At 45.0% G+C, this 18,008-nt stretch overlaps 1 protein-coding gene across 2 annotated transcripts in view; it reads left to right on the top strand.

Annotated features, from left to right (window-relative positions):
• Nucleotides 1-18,008, top strand: part of MIB1 (MIB E3 ubiquitin protein ligase 1) — a 211,074-nt gene that overhangs the window by 54,624 nt on the left and 138,442 nt on the right. The window lies entirely within an intron of this gene.

Raw genomic sequence — 18,008 nt, 5'->3', positions numbered from 1 at the left:
ACTCTTTCTGTATCTTTGATGGATGTCTCCTTGTAGACGTCAAAGACAATATCAATGCGCTTGCACTTAGCACCCTCATGGATAGCACGACTCATTGCTGTGCCTGCTAGCTGGGCAAATGTTGCATCGTTTCCCTTCAGTTTCTAAACCAGGCTCATCCCATCAATGATGGTTGCAGAGGGCTCAGGGATCACCTCTGCAGGAGGAGCATTCCTCTCCAACTCCCTTGCTAGGGCAGCCTTGTTGGTCTTGCGGATAGACCCATCACCGTTGGCAAGTGCCCATGGCAATGGCCCCAGGGGATGAGTCAAGACATCACTCATTTGCAGCTTTCTGTTCTCAGCTACAAGTATCATCTGGCCAAATAGGTTCCTGTCAGCCTTCAAAATTACCTCCTTGCCAAGGCCTTGTCTGTGTGTCTTCATTCTGATGTTAGAGAACGTTTTAAGATTGTTCTTCGTCATCTTGTCATGAAACAGTGTAGTTGGAGTATCGGTACCCAAACGCTCATCCTTGAATGTGTGATATGCATCCTCTCCTATACTGTATGCCCCTAGAAGGTCTTTGGCTACATCTGGTGGTGCTGCAGTCGCTGTTGATAAACTGATAAGTTCACCATTATGCTCTTTGTTGAAGGGGTTCAACCAACCAGTCTCCAGCAGTTCAACAAAAGATCGGACATCGGCTTCATCTCTTCTAATCCTGGACACCTGTAGGTCTGAATGACTGAAGTCAGTATATTGTTGGCCTACTAGGGCCCTCAGCTGCCTCAAGTACATGCTGCGGTACTCCGATGTCAGGTAGAATCTGGCGACAGCTCCAACTTTGAGGCTGAAGCCTTTTGTGCCCCCTGGTGTCTGGGTGTCTTTGTTGATTGTTTGTTCGATGGTCTGGTCCACAGGAATCCGTCCAAAAGGATTCTTGCTACCGATCTGGACCGAAAAGCCACCTTCCATGAAGTATTCATGGACCTCTGAGTGTTCTATGGGAAGCCGAGACATCGTAGCATAGTAATAGGTTAGGTATCGGGCATAGTTGACCTTGTCATAGGCAAAACACCACGGTATCATCTGTCGGATTGCTCCTAGGTGAAGCATCCAGTTGCCTTCTCTTGAAGCTCGAACCAGGGCCAGCATGGTCTCGACCATGTCTAAGTATGACATCCAGAATGCTGAGAGTTGTTCATTTCTGAACAACTCAAGAGGAGATAAACTTGAAAGAGCTTCAGGGTAAGTGTGCAAGATTCATTATCCAAGAACTTTTCGAAGGATCCCTGCGACACACTGATGCGAAAGTTTGTGATGTTCTTCAGTGTTTCATCCAGATGGTGAAGGTCCCTTGCATGGTTTTCTTCTAGCCATGGAAGGAAGTTTTTCCATGCAAGCCTCATAAGTGCTTCATAGACCAGCTTGTGTAGTCTCACTGCTCTGTTGTACCTCCGGCCATCCTTCACTCCAGACACTGATCCTTCAGCGATGACACCAGATTCAACACACAGATCTCTAAGGCCTGCATCCTGAAATCTCTTACCTATGATGGAGAGGAGATTACAGATTGTGTGGAAGACACCCATTCTAATTATAATGTTCTTGAACTTCTCCTGTTTCCAGATAACCTCGGCAGCTTTGGCATAGAGTGCTTGATCAAACACGCACACAATTCTGTTAAGCTTCAGGGTCTGCATGATGGAATGTGTTTGCTCCAAGACTTCATTTACAGTGGACATGGCTGTTGCAGGAGCATTGATAGTGGGCAGGTAGCTTACAGTGTCCTGGGCCACTACAATGTCGCTGCGGATTTGGATGTTGAACCCAGTCCAACTGCTAATGGTCTGATCCTCATGGTCTGATATTCTAGCCAGAAGCCAGATAAGGTTCTTGGTTTTTGAATCCTGGACCTCCTCGGTAGTGTTAACATTCGCAGTCTCAATCCTGGGTGGCCCTCCCCGCCGCCCAACATTGTATATTGATAGCATTAATTCTATCGGAATTATGCTTCTTTTCTTCGACTTGGTTACATCTGGCAGGACTTTTGTCACAGAGCATGCAACATTGGACTCAACAGCGATGCCATTGACTCTATGAGATGTACCTGCTCCAATTAGTGTCTCCTCAAGTCTGTCAATGTTATCCCAGGCCAAGGTTGTGAACACACCAGGGTAGATATTTGCTGGCATTGGGATGTCATCCGTTGAACATTCCAACTTCTGGATACAAAGGGCTGTATCGATCTCCTCAGCCGTTGAATATGACACACAGTGGCCAAGACGATTCAGAGTTCGAACCAGTTCTGTATTGCCGGTCAAAGACTTAACTGCAAAGGACAGCAGTACGTGCTTGGGTGGCTTTGTCTTTCCATTGGTAACAGCAAAAACCAAGTCACTGCCGAAGGATGTGGCAAGACGTTGAGCTCTTTCAGAGGGAGTTTGGCACTCACAATCTCCTGTAAGCAGGGTTTGCAGGAATTGAGTGACTAATGCAGGAACGACATTCTGATCTGTATCGGGAGGCCATGGCTGACTCACATCTTGCTTCTTGATCTCATTCCTCAGCTGCATTGCTGCTTTGGTTACGACATCTCCAGAGTTAGCGGCTCTTGCTTCTTGCAGATCTTTTGTCATGCTGTGTGCTTGCCGGGCAAGGTCGTCCATTGATAGGCTATATGGATAGACTAGAAGCTTACCTTTCTCATCGGCGAGAAAGCGGAGTGATTCACCAAACTCTGTTTTAAGTTTTTTGGCGAACATGTTTCTTTGTCGATAGTTTCAGTTTGATGATACCATGGGACATCATGCATCTCTGAAGCCTAGATGTGAGGTTTATCATAGGCAGTACTGCTGGGTTTGGGAACAATTCAGTCCTTATATACAAGAAGAGTTCCTCAAGGGCTTCTCTCTCTGCCTCTCCGTAGCGTACTTCCTTGCTTTCTTCCTGATTTTCTGCTGCACCAGACCTACAGGCCACTTGGGAATCATCTTTTGTGAATAGTTTGTAGCACGACTTGTGGTAGTGCCCCTCTGAAGCAACAAGGTCTCTGCTAAGTAAACCAAGGATTCTCTGTGTGCCTTTCCTTATCGCTGCTCTGCGGATCGTTTCATCTGCTCGTAGCTCAACACACTGGACGATTGGCTCCCTTGTTTTTTCTCCTTTGAGATACTTGCTTGACTTCTCGCAGAACATACATACTTTGGCATACACCCTGCTATCACTGGGGGTACACCTCGGTAGCCTCCTCCTGGGGATTTCGCTTGCTGTTTCGACATTGACACCCTTGGCAAGGATAGAATCCAGTGACTTCTTCATTGTAAAGAGACTATGACATTTACGGTGATATTGTATGTGTGGTATTTCTCGTTCTTCAAGGCCCTTAGCTGCTTCCAGGACGGATTCATGCTGTCTGATCTCTGCAGCCCTAAGAAATGTTTTCCAGGAGTCCAAATCCTGTAGGGACGCCAGATCATCACTGTCATCATTAGAGCAGTGTATGATACAGTCGATCCGTGATTTCTTCCTCGCTGGTACTTCCATCATGCCATTAGATATGTCAGTAAACACCTGCAAACACAAAGAAAAACATTAAAACCCTTGGCGCGCGCGCACACGCACGCACGCACGCACGCACGCACGCACGCACACACACACACACACACAAACACACACACACTAGTATGGACAAGCCCATGACATGTTCAGTGTGTATTTACATAACTTGGATTAAATTTTGTTACAAATACTACATGCATTGTATTGACATTTTGGCATTTCCCCTAAATCGACCTTTCATCAATTTTTTGGAAATATAGGTAGGATCTATTCAAAAGGTGAAAAATACCATTAACCCCTTCGCGCCGGCCGCCGTAGCGGTACGGCGAATCGTAACCGGATCATATGCCGGGCGATCGCCGCGGGTCGGGAGCCGGTTCCCGGTGCAAAGTGGTTACTGTACCTCCTAAAACATTCCTTAGGGGGTGTAGTTTCAAAAATGGGGTCACTTTTTGTGGGTTTCTACTGTGCGGGACCTCAGGGTGTCTCCAAATGAGACATGGCCCCATAGATTTCTTACAGTAAATTTTGCCGCAGCTTCACTTACGAAGCCTGCCGTGCGCCAATACTGTGGTTTTAGACAACACTTGTGGTATTGCCGTGTTCGGGAGACAATGGGGAATAAAAAGTGGGGTGTACTTTTTCCTGGTCCCCCTTTTCAAAATGAAAAATGTGGGCCTAAAGCGACATTTTTCAGTAAAAAACGTACTTTTCAATTTCCTCAACCAAGTGCATGAAACTCCAATGGAGCGCTTGTTGGGTCAAAGTGGTTACTATACCCCCTAAAACATTCCTTAGGGGGTGTAGTTTCCAAAATGCGGTGACCTTTTGGGGGTTTCCACTCTGGGGGTACCTCAGGGTCTCTCCAATACGACATGGCCCACTGGATTTCTTCCAGTGTAATCTATTATCCCAAAAACCGCCTAGCTCTCCTTCTGTGCTGAGCCCTCTTGCGCGCCCATAATTTAGTTTACGGGTACATGTGGGGTGTTTCTATAAACTGCGGTATTGGGGTAACCAATTTTGGGTTTGGGTTTGCTGTTAACCCTTGCTGGGTTGCAGGTAAAATTGGATTACAATGGAATATCTGCCAAAAAATTGAAATTTTGATATTTCACTGTCATTTTGCTTGAATTCCTGTGCAACACCTAAGGGTTAACAAAGTTTTGAAAATCCGTTTTAGACACCTTGAGGGGTGTAGTTTGCAAAATGGGGTAATGTATGGGTGGGTTCTGTTATACAAGACCCATAAAGTGACGTCCGAACTGACTTGGTCCTTGGAAAAATGGGTTTTGGAAATTTAGTCGTAAACTTTAAAAATTGCGTATAAAACTATGAGCCTTATCACATCCGAAAAATATAAAATTTCATTTCCAAAATGATGCCAATGTGAAGTAGACATGTGGAGAATGTAAACTAATAACTGTTATGGGGGGCATCAGCATTTTTGTAAAAAGTAGAGAATTTCAAAGTTCAAAAATAGCGAATTTTTCCCAAATTTTCGTGTATTTTGTAATTTTTTATGCAGAAAGGTAAAATCTATTGACTCACAATTAGCACTACCATGAAGTACAATATGTCACGAGAAAACAACCTCAGAATGGCGTGGGTAGGTGATAGCGTCCCAAAGTTATTACCGCATGAAGTGACAGGTCAGATTTACAAAAAATGGCCTAGGCATTTGGGTACAAATAGGCCTGAAGGGGTTAAGCTACTGATGTGCAAGGGCTATCATATCAAAACATAAACTACAGACATGCATCTACCTAAAAACACCAAAGAGAATTAGTCACTCCGGGTAGTACCGATATCGTCAAAATTTGCTCTTGGCTCATGGACTAATGTGTTTGTGGACCTTTTTAAACTTTTTTTTTTTATTGAAGCCCTTTTAAGAGCCGGGAGAGTTGGATGTCTGCACCAGCTGTCTACTTTATATGGCCAGCTTGAGAGATTGGTATTTCTTCCCCTGAGATAAATCGGCACATGAAACTTGCAATTTTGCCTTCATCTTAATAGACATAAATCTGTCGGATAGTCTAAACATTTTGTATGTATTACATACCTCTCCTGGCTGTAACACTTTTGATAACGAGAGGCTGATACTTTCTTGTATACATTTTCTCTCTATGGCATTGTGTGTGTCAGTTAAGCAACTAAAGATATCACCCAAAATAGCTCTTGGAGAAACCATCTCTGTTGCTTTGTATCCACTGTAAGGTAGCGCCCAGTGTTCATGTTGGGGACAGTCGCTTGGCAGCCGATTAACCAGATGCGGCACAAGTTTTTTCAACATAAATCAGTCCATGTGGTTTATTAGGCAGCATAAACCATAAACAGCAACAGGCTTATATCAAACAGCATAATTTTCATGACAGAGCTCCGCTCTGTTAACCCTGTGGTCTCACAGGCTGTGCTATGTCCGGCACGTAGGCTCTCGCCTAAAACACAGCTCACCCTGTCCGGGTTACCTTCTTAGTTGCTTTCTCATTCAGAACGTCCATTCCTTCCTAGGGACTGTCCCACACAAACAGGCCAATATACACAGGCCTTACCAGGCCCGCGGCCTCAGCATGTGCTGTTCAGGAGGGCAGCAGACCCTCTAGCACGTCGGTCTTCCGGGACCTTCCACACGTGCTCCAATCAGATCCAGGCACTCACTCGTGTGACCTACTCTGGTCACCTTATATGGTCCGTAGCCACGCCCACCGGATCACATGGCTATGACCTCATCACAGGTACTCTCTCAAACACCCAGCCATACACACATATATACATGCTTACTATGGGCGTTTAGCCACATGCCCCTGGGTGGGTTTGTAGGTGACTGGTCCCAACCGTCTCACCAGCCATCTGGAAGCTTCTCCCTGATACAGTGTAACAAAACCTCAGCAGTACTTCTGCTGATTAGCACATGTTCAAGCTCCCATCCCAGGGCCACCCATTCTGGGATACATAACGGTCATTTACCATCCTGGCATTCATCCTATATCCACTACCACAATGGATATACCTGTGCATGACCCATACAGCGCCCCCTAGCTGTCACAGCGGTCACTGCACCACACCAAGTATCGTATATACTTGTGTATAAGCAAGCCGACCCATGTATAAGCCGACCCCCTTAATTTTGCTAAAAAAACTGGGAAAACTTATTGACTCGCGTATAAGCCTAGGGTGGAAAATGCAGCAGCTACTGGGAAGTTTCAAAAATAAAAATAGATACCAATAAAGGTAAAATTAATTGGGACATCAGTAGGTTAAATGTTTTTGAATAGCCATATTGAATCAGGAGCCCCATATAATGCTCTATACAGGTCATGATGGGCCCCATAAGATGCTCTGTACAAAATACACCCCATATAATGCTGCACAAAGGTTAATAATGCCCCCATAAGATGTTCCATAGAATAATATGCCCCATATGCTGCTCCATAAAGGTTATGGCCCCATAAAATGCTCAATAGATTATGCCCCCATAAGATGCTCCATAGATTATGCCTCATAAGATGTTCCATAGATTATTCCCCCATAAAATGCTCCATAGAATATGCCCCCATATGCTGCTCCATAGAATATGCCCCCATATGCTGCCCCCATAAGAGGCTCCATATATTACTGTATATACTCGCATATAAGTCTAGTTTTTCAGCCCCAAAAATGGGCTGAAAAAGACCCCCCTCGACTTATACGCGAGTCAAGCAAGTTTTTAAGTCAAACTTACTTTTCGGGAAGTGTTGCGGGGACGCGGCAGTCCGGCCAGCACACTGCCAGCACACGGCGATGTCCTCCGCATTGCTCCGGCGCCATGTCTTCTTTATGAGTAGCCGCGGTTCGGCCCGCCTCCCCTGTCAGCTCTGCAGAGCTGTAGTTTTCTCTCTGACTGGTGAATCACCAGTCCCCTTCACGCTCCCCTTCCCCCAGTGAATCACCAGTCAGAGAAGGCACGACGAATGTAATTGGCCACTCTGGCCCACCTCCCCCTCTGGCTCTGCAGCTCTAACTTTCAATTCCTCTGTCCTGCATTCCCACCCCCACCCCCTCCCTGCTCTGATTCTCATACGCAGCTGCGTGCTGAAAAGAGCGGAGGTGAGGTGGGTGGCTGGGTTTTCCTCTAGCACGGCCCGTACGGAGCCTGCTATGAGGTTATGAAATACTGTATTAAAAAAACAATAAAGTGAAAGGCTTGTTAGCCTGTCATAAGTTGCCTCTCTCTGTCTCAGCCTCCCGCTGTCTCTCTCAGCCTCCTGCTGTCTCCCACTAAGGCTGCATTTCCCACCCTCGACTTATACGCGAGTCAATACATTTTTCCCAGTTTTTTGAGGTAAAATTAGGGGGGTCGACTTATTCACGGGTCGACTTATACATCCCGAGTATATACGGTAGGTCCCCATATGCTGCTGCTGCAAAAAAAAATGCCATACTCACCTCTCCTGCTCAGGACCCGGCACCTGAGATATTCACCTGTCCGGGGTCCATCGCTGCTCACCGCTGTCTGCGCTTCCTGTGTCAGTGACTGTTCAGCCTGCAGAGGGCGCAGCGGGCACTTACCACGTCACCGCGCCCCCTGCTGGCTAAACGTCACTAACACAGGACACAGCAAAACAGCGGTGAGCATCGATGGACCCGGGACAGGTGAATATCGCTATACTTACCCCCTACTGGCGCGGTCTCTGCAGCCCCTCTTCTCCACGGTCTCCCTACCTGCCTTCAGCGGTCACTTGATACCGCTCATTACACTCATGAATATGCACATACCACGTGACCGCTGAAGGCAGGAAGGGAGACAGTGGAGAAGCGGGGGGGGGTGGCTGCAGAGACCGTGCCGGGGGGGTAAGTATGATCTGACACCCCCGCTCCCCTTCCCCCGCTGACCCCCCCAGGTATATGACTTGAGAGGGGGCCTTTCAGCCCAAAAAGATGGACTGAAAATCTCGTCTTATACACGAGTATATACGGTAATTGAAATAGGGGTGTTTTAAGTCTGAACCAAAACCAAAGGTCTTTTCATTGTTTTACACTAAAGTTGAGCGACTTTGGTCAGATCGGGTTTCGTGAAACCCGAATGAAACAAATTTTGAGTCGGATGAAACTGGTCCGACTAGGGAAAAAAAAAGTCAGAGTTTCGTCCGAAACCCGACCCCAATGCAAGTCAATGGGGAATAAAAGTCGGCATGGAGTGGATGAATGTCATCTGCTCAATGCCAGCTTTTATTTCCCATTGACTTGCATTGGGGTCCGGTTTCGGACGAAACTCCGGCTTTTTTTTTGCCCTAGTCGGACCAGTTTCATCCGACTCAAATTTTCTTTCATTTGGGTTTCACGAAACCCGATCTGACCAAAGTCGCTCAACTCTGTTCTACACATTTAAGTACAGGAAGCAAAGCCCTTGTAATCAGATTCAAGGGGCCTTCATAGATAATGTAATGATTTCCTATTTGTTTAGGTGTTCTTCACCAATAACATTTTTTGATATGCCATATAATATGTTGCAATACGGAAGTATTAGGGTAAGTGCACATGGTCAGTAATCGGCAGCGCTTTGGGTGCTGCACATGTCCGCTGCGTCCAAAGTGCTGCCGGCTTTTGAATGCAAGTGATTCTGCATGTGTTCATTGAACCGTGCGGAATCACCGCGTCTAATACATTGTATGGGTAACATTTATCCTGCGAAGACTTGCGTCTCCGCAAGATAAATTGACATGCTGCTGTCTGGAAAGACGCGCTGTATGTCTGTCTCTACAGGGAAACAGCGGACGTTGGTGCACACGTAGTGGGCAAGGGATTTCTTCAAAATCTCATCCACTTTGCTGTAACATCTGGACGCTGCGGATGTATGCAGCGTTCAACCCGCAGCGTTTACTGACTGTGGGTACATACCCTAAAGGTGTCTTATCCCCTTAGTGACCAGGCCAAATTTTTAACATCTGACCACTGTCACCTTAGGTGGTAATAATACTGGAATGTTTCTACAAATCCCATACAAATCCCAGTGATTTTGAGACCTTTTTTTTTGTGTGGCACACTATACTTTATGATAATGGTAAATTTAGGTCAATATGTTTTGTGTTTATTTATAACAAATATCCACAGAAAATCATTAATATATAACATTTCCATCATGTCTGCTTTAAATCAGCACCATTTGTAAAATGTTACTTTATTTTGTTAGCATTTTAGGATGTTTAAAAATGTAGCAGCAATTTTTCATTTTTTCAAGGAAATTTACAAAATTTATTTTTTTTAGAGACAAATCCAGGTATGAAGTGACTTTTGGAGTCCTATTTATTGGAAAACCCCAATTTTGATACCATTTTAAAAACAGCACCCCCTGACATACTGAAAACTGCTGTCAGGTAGTTCATTTACCCTTCAGGTGATTTTCAGTAATTAATGTAAAGTGGCATGACAGGAATGACAAAATGTATTTTGCCATCTAAATATCGCTGACTTTTGAACAGGCCACTATAGCCGGCAGACTCTAAGGCCGGTTTTTGGCCGTGAATTGCCATTGCAAACATCAGGACCGCGCAATCATGATCTCAGGGTGCCGATGGGGATAAAGTGGGAGAAGCCACACTTTTAAACATTTATATGATATAGTCACTATTGACAGCAGCATCTAAGGGGTTAAACAGATATGGACGGTGACAACACTGATCGTGGCTAATGCAGCAAGTTGTCAGCTGTAGTGAACAGCCGACAGCTGCTGGATTGTCACCTGTATGGGGCTGCTATTCTCTTACATCTCAGGTCAGTAAAAAGATGTATTGGCTTTCATTAAGGGGTTATGCAAGTGATCAAACAATCCCATGGTAAAGTCCCTAAGTGAGGCAAAAAAAAGTTAGTTTGTCCACTACTTTTACATTGATGGCCTATCATTGAGATAGGTCATTAATGTCTGATCAATCGGCCCGGGTTCCACCACTCCCGCCGATCAACTGTTATCAGTGGCAGCCGGAAATACTTACTTGCGGAGCTGGCCATGTACTTGTAGTGGCCGGGGCTTGTTACTGCACATCCGCCTCCTATTTATTTGTATAGGAGGCAGATGTGCAGTACCCTGCGGCAGCCACTATAAGTAGACGGCCAGCTCCGCAAGCAAGTACTTCCACCCAGCAGTTGCCACCACCGATAACAGCTGATCGGCGTGGGTTGCCAGACCCCGACCAATCAGACATTGATTACCGTACCTTTCCTAAGTATATGCCTTCAATGTAAAAGTAGTGGACAACCTCTGTAAAGGTAAAGAAAAAAAAACTCCCAGTAAAAACTTTTTTTATAGCTAAAAATTAAACACGACAGTAACATACTAAACTGTAAAACTATTAAGTCACTTTCCGTATACACTGAACATCCTAAAAAACCTTGGAAGAATTGCTGTATTTTGTTTCTGACTGTCAAAAAGCAAAGGGATCAAACAACTTAATGCAAAAACAGAAGCCATCACATAGCTCTTGGCATAAAATTAAAATTGCTGTAGGTCTCGGGTAAGTGTTTTTGCTGTGCTAAAGTAGCAATACATAAAATACTTACCTGTCAAATAGGAAAAGAAAAAAATGCCACAATGCAAAGCTAATACAATCACTGCATTTTTAAGACAAAAGCTGTCTGCATCCATAAAGGGGATGCCCACTACTAGGACAACTGATCTATATGTTTGTCCCTGATAAAATGAAAAAGCCTATACTCCCATACCGGCGCTGTTCCAGTGATGTCGGCACTCGTGTTCCCGGGTCTCTTGTACGGTGGTTGTGACACGTGGTGCTCAGCCCCCAATCAGCGCTGGCATCACTGTCTCCACCTTTGTATGAATTATGCATGAAGAGGAAGTCAGAGATAAGCTGCGCCCTCTTCATTCTGTACGAGGGCGGAGACAGTGACGGCAGAGCTGATTGGGCGCCGGGCTTACATGTCATAACTGCCGAGAGCACTGGGAGAGTGGGTACCGACAGCCATTTGGTAAATTCAAAAAAGTTAATTTGTTTTGTCATTAATGTACACTCTGCACCCCATCTTGACTGGAAAAAACAGAAATGTAGAAATTTTTGCAAATTTATTAAAAAAGAAAAACTGAAATATCACAAGGTCATAAGTATTCAGACCCTTTGTATTGAGTAGAAGCACTCTTTTGAGGTAGTGCAGCCATGAGTCTTCATGGGAATGATGCAACAAGTTTTTCCACACCTGGATTTGGGGATCCTCTGCCATTCTTCCTTGCAGATCCTCTCCAGTTCCATCAGGTTGGATGGTAAACGTTGGTGGACAGCCATTTTTAGGTCTCTCCAGAGATACTCAATTGGGTTTAGGTCAGGGCTCTGGCCGGGCCAGTCAAGAATGGTCACAGAGTTGTTCTGAAACCAATCCTTTATTTTAACTGTGAGCTTGGTTCATTGTCTTGTTGGAAGGTTAACCTTCGGCCAAGTCTGAGGTCCAGAGCACTCTGGAAGAGGTTTTCATCCAGGTTATTTCTGTACTTGGCCGCATTCATGTTTCCTTCAATTGCAACCAGTCGTCCTGTCCCTGCAGCTGAAAAACACCCCCATAGCATGATGCTGCCACCACCATGTTTCACTGTTGGGATTGTATTGGGCAGGTGATGAGCAGTGCCTGGTTTTCTCTACACTTACCGCTTAGAATTATAACCAAAAAGTTCTATCTTCGTCTCATCAGTCCAGAGAATCTTATTTCTCATAGTCTGGGAGTCCTCCATGTGTTAGCAAACTCTATGCAGATTTTCATATGTCTGGCACTGAGGAGAGGCTTCCGTTGGGCCACTCTTCCATAAAGGCCTGACTGGTGGAGGGCTGCTGTGATAGGTGACTTTGTGGAACTTTCTCCCATCTCCCTACTGCATCTGTGGAGATCAGCCACAGTGATCTTTGGGTTCTTCTTTACCTCTCTCTCACCAAGGCTCTTCTCCCATGATTGCTCAGTTCGGCTGGACAGCCAGGTCTAGGAAGACTTCTGGTGGTCCCAAACTACTTCCATTTAAGGATTATGGAGGCCACTGTGCTCTAAAGGGCATGTCACACTAAGAGATATCGCTAGCAATATCGCTATAACTAGTGACGTTTTAGCGATTTTGCTAGCGATATTGCTGTGTCTGATACTTACCTCCGACCGCTCCCCCGCTGGTTATCGCTGATCGCGCGAGAATGTTCAGGACTGTTTCTCGTCGTCAGCTTCCTGCGGCGCTTCCTGCTGTGAGGACGAGCGATGCGTGGAGCCGGGCGGGAGGACGCAGGATCGCCTGGTGTGACAGGTAAGTAGCGACCCCCGTCCCCAGTGATGTCGCTAGTGAGATCTGCCTATGTGGCACCTCACTAGCGACCACTTAGCGATGTACCAGCGATCCTGACCGCGTCATATCGCTGGTCGGGATCGCTGGTACATCGCTAAGTGTGACAGTACCATTAGGAACCTTGAGTACTGCAGAAATTCTTTTGTAACCTTGGCCAGATCTGTGCCTTGCCACAATTCAGTCTGAGCTCCTTGGCCAGTTCCTTTTGACCTCGTGATTCTCATTTGGTCTGACATGCACTGTGAGCTGTGAGGTGTTATATAGAGATGTGTGTGCCTTTACAAATCAAGTCCTATCAGTTTAATTAAACACAGCTCAACTCTAATGAAGGAGTAGAACCATCTCAAGGAGGATCACAAGGAAATGGACAGCATGTGACTTAAATATGAGTGTCTGAGCAAAGGGTCTGAATACTTTTGACCATATGATATTTCAGTTTTTCTTTTTTAACAAATTTGCTAAAATTTCTACATTACTATTTTTTTTTTCAGTCAAGATGGGGTGCAGAGTGTACATTAATGAGAAAAAAATGAACTTTTTTGAATTTACCAAATGGCTGCAATGAAACAAAGAGTGAAAAATTTAAAGGGGTCTGAATACTTTCCGTACCCACTGTATATAGATCAGTAATGGAGGAAATACAGAGAGAGGATCAGGTAGAGGGCAGCATGTACAATCACATTATATCACACAGGCATTTTGACCATGGTAATAAAGTGCATAGAGCTTATGCAAAACTCGGAGAAAATAGTGGGGACGACATACCGTATATACTCGTATAAGCCGACCCCCCCAATTTTGCCACAAAAAACTGGGAAAACTTATTGACTCGTGTATAAGCTGAGGGTGGAATCCATAGACTATGCCCCCATATGCTGCTCCATAGTTTATGCCCCCATATGCTTCTCCATAGATTATGCCCCCATATGCTTCTCCATAGTTTATGCCCCATATGCGTCTCCATAGAATATGCCCCCATATACTGCTCCATAGAATATGCCCCCATATGCTGCTCCATAGAATATGCCCCCATATGCTGCTCCATAGAATATGCCCCCATATGCTGCTCCATAGAATATGCCCCCATATGCTGCCCCATAGAATATGCCCCCATATGCTGCTCCATAGTTTATGCCCCCATATGCTTCTCCATTGTTTATGCCCCCATATGCTGTTCCATAGAGTATGCCCCCATATGCTGTTCCATAGAATATTCCCCCATATGCTTCTCCATAGATTATGCCCCCATATGCTGCCCCATAGATTATGCCCCCATATGCTTCCCCATAGATTATGCCCCCATATGCTGCTCCATAGTTTATTCCCCTATATGCTGCCCCATAGAATATGTCTCCATATGCTGCTCCATAGAATATGCCCCCATATGCTGCTCAATAGAATATGCCCCATATGCTGCCCCAAAGACTATGCCCCCATATGCTGCTCCATAAAATATGCCCCCCATATGCTGCAAAAAAAAAGCCATACTCACCTCTCCTGGGTCCATTGCCGCTGTCTTCCGCTTCTTGTGTCAGTGACTGTTCAGCCAGCAGAAGGGCGGCGCGCACTAACCACGTCACCGCTGCCTAAACGTCACTGATACAGGATGCAGCAGAGACAGCGGTGAGCAGCGATGGACCGGGGAACAGGTGAATATCGCTATACTCACCCATCCTGCCGCGGTCTCTGCAGCCTCGCTTCTCCACTGTCTCCAGCGGTCACGTGGTACTGCTCATTACACTCATAAGAAGGGGGGGGAGTGGAAAACCACTAATGAACGACTATAGATCCGATGTAAAAATATATATATCTTTATTAGGATGCATAAACAGATCCCAGACAAAACAGTGCTCGATAGTGCATTAAAATGATCCACGCACCATGGGAAACATAGCAGACCTCCCTAAGAGACTTAAATAATATAGTCTAAAAGGACACTGAAATCTCCTCACATAGATAGGCATACAAGATTAACATTATATCATAACATCTTGAATGTTCATTTACAGACCTACCAGCCCTACTCACACGCGCAGACCCCCCTGGGACTCCTCTCTACCGCCCGGTGCTGGTAATTATTACCGCTTTTCCGCTATATGCGTTTCTGCTTGTTAGTGTGCACCAACCACTGAGGCATTTGTCTAACCATTTGGTGGTGCAGATATATAGTGACATCTTCCCTTTTTTATTTTAGCGGTTCTCTGACTATTAGTCTTAGGGGAGAGCAATAATGTGAGTAGGGCTGGTAGGTCTGTAAATGAACATTCAAGATGTTATGATATAATGTTAATCTTGTATGCCTATCTATGTGAGGAGATTTCAGTGTCCTTTTAGACTATATTATTTAAGTCTCTTAGGGAGGTCTGCTATGTTTCCCATGGTGCGTGGATCATTTTAATGCACTATCGAGCAATGTTTTGTCTGGGATCTGTTTATGTGTCCTAATAAAGATATATATATTTTTACATCGGATCTATAGTCGTTCATTAGTGGTTTTCCACTCCCCCCCCCCCCCCCCCCTTCTTTATAGTTGTTTCTAGCGACAGATCTACATTTAGGTCTTACACAACAGAGGAGGCATCTAGGTGTAATTTATTATGCCAGGAATATGTCCTCCTAGTCTGATTGTGTTTATGAGTACTCTATTTTATCATTACACTCATGAATATGTGCATATTCATGAGTGTAATGAGCGGTACCATGTGACCGCTGAAGGGAGAGAGTGGAGAAGTGAGGCTGCAGAGACCGCGGCAGGACAGGTAAGTAAGATCTCTGACACCCCCGCTCCCCTCCCCCGCCGACCCCCAGGTATATGACCCATGTATAAGCTGAGGGGGACTTTCAGCCCAAAAAAAGGCTGAAAATCTCGGCTTATACACGAGTATATACAGTAAGTATTATCGTATGCAGTAGGCCTGTGCCTGAAATCAGATTAAGGCTGATCTATTGAAACCCCACCATGTCCCTGCAGGTTCTTACCCATATTGTGAAATGAGAGATGACACAGCTAGCCCTAGAATATGACCTTTTTTCAACACTAAGCTTTATCAGCATGCACAAGAGTCAAATCTAGCGTGCAAAAAAAAAAAAAGCATAAGGAAAACCTGTTTTTTTTTTTTTCTGCAGCTTCTTTCCTGCCAAGAGGTCAGGTTTTGCTGCAGGAAAAAATGCGGAAAAAAAACGCTTAGGCTGAGTTCACACGTGGTGTTTTTTTCACGTTTCCGTGGCGGTTTTAACCGCGCGATTTTGCCGCGAAAAATAAGCATCCCATGCATTCCTATGGGATTCCGCAATGTTGTGCTAATGCTGCGGTTTTTACCGCGGCGGAATCGCTTCGCGGTAAAAAACGCAGCATGCTCATTAATTTCGCGGAATCGCGGCGATCCCGCACCCATAGGAATGCATTGTTCTGCTTACTTTCCGCATGTGGCTGTGCACACCATGCGAAACGTAAGCAGTACATTTGCGGATGGTACCCACGACCCGGAGGAGAGGAGACTGTCCTCTGGGCTTTGGGTACCATATCCGTGTAAAAAATAGAATTTAAAATAAAAAATATTGTTATTCTCACCTTCCGACTTCTTCCCGCCTCTCTCCACGCTCTCGGTCCCAGTAAGCCTTTGCGAGCGATGACGTCCGTTCTCGCGGGATCGCGAAGTCTCGCAGTCATTCGCGCAACGTCATCGCGAATGACTGCGAGACGTCGCGATCCCGCGAGAACAGACATCATCGTGGTAATTGTCGCAAAGGATTACTGGGACCGGGAGCGTGGAGAGAGCCGGGAAGGCTGTGCGGGACGTCAGAAGGTGAGAATAACAATATATTTTTTTTTATTATTATTTTTTACATTCTATCTTTTACTATTAAGGCTGCATAGGCGGCCTCAATAGTAAAAAGTTGGTCACGCTCGTCAAACACTATGTTTGACGAGTGTGACCAACCTGTCAGTCAGTTCTCCAAGCGATGCTCCATATCGCTTGGAAAACGCTAGAAATTCTGCAAGCTAATTACGCTTGCAAAATGCTAGTTTTTCTGCGGGAAAATCGCGGGAATTTAAAATGCGATTTTCCCGTGAAATGGAATTCCAGAATTCTCGCTGTAATTTCCTCGAGAGTTCCGCTACGTGTGAACATACCCTAAAGTGCAGCTGTTGTACATGCAATCCGACTTGTGGACAGTCTGGTAAAGAGAAGAAGAAACTGAGAAGAATTATATATAGGTTTGCAGGAAAATATTCAGTAAACTTGGGCCCATCTTTGGTAGAGAATTGTTCCTTTTAAGGGAACATTAGGGCTACTTCCAAAAAGCTTTGTCACCAGAACAGTATTAGAAATATATGACTAAGGACATGTAATATCTGTCTGAAACGCGTAAGGTAGCCTTGCCTGTCATGGTGGCTTATTAATATGATTTTAAAACCTTCCTAATGTGAGTTTTATCTTTTTTCACTAATTTTGGTGCTGGAGACCAAATCTTTTTTCCTTTGGATATTAGAAGTATAACCAATCTGGGACTGCCCACTGTTTTATTAAATAAAGTGAGTTGCCCCAGACTGGTGATGGGTACTTCATAAGCGGTGATGAACTCCCATGGACCTGTGGGTCTGTATCTTCCCTTTTATTCCTGACCAGTGCTAGTAGGATCTGGGAACTACATGAGAAGGTGGTAGATTGTCCTCCTGATCTGGCAACCTTCGCATCCGATAGTCTAAAAATCCACACAAAGTGTACATCTGGACAGATTGTTAGGCTTTAGAAAAAGGAAAAGAAAAAGCGCACACTGCACCAATTAAAGTGACGACTGAAATAAGTAATTTTTATTGATACAAAAGAGTTATACACAATAAAAACATGATAAAATCACAAAACTATGGCATCCATGGTACCTAAAATGCATATCAATACAAAAATGTCATACGTATAAGTACATATAATGTGAGCATATAATCCAGCGACACTATAGCAGTATACCTCCCTATTCCCAGGCTCATGAGGACTAAATAACCCTAAATAAAGCCCAGCCCATAATAAAGCAACCACAAACAAAAATCCATGTTATATAGTTTTCATGCTAGGACCCTAATAAGCCCAGATAGCAAGGAGAAGGGGAAAGAGAAGATAACTCCACATGTCAGTGGTGCCAGGACACGTAGTAAGGCAAAAGAA

The sequence above is a fragment of the Dendrobates tinctorius genome, unplaced genomic scaffold, assembly GCF_039654945.1.
Source record: "Dendrobates tinctorius isolate UK_male_01 unplaced genomic scaffold, ASM3965494v1 ptg000171l, whole genome shotgun sequence".
Classification (NCBI taxonomy): Eukaryota; Metazoa; Chordata; class Amphibia; order Anura; family Dendrobatidae; genus Dendrobates; species Dendrobates tinctorius.
This window is presented reverse-complemented; position numbering and strand designations above follow the sequence as displayed.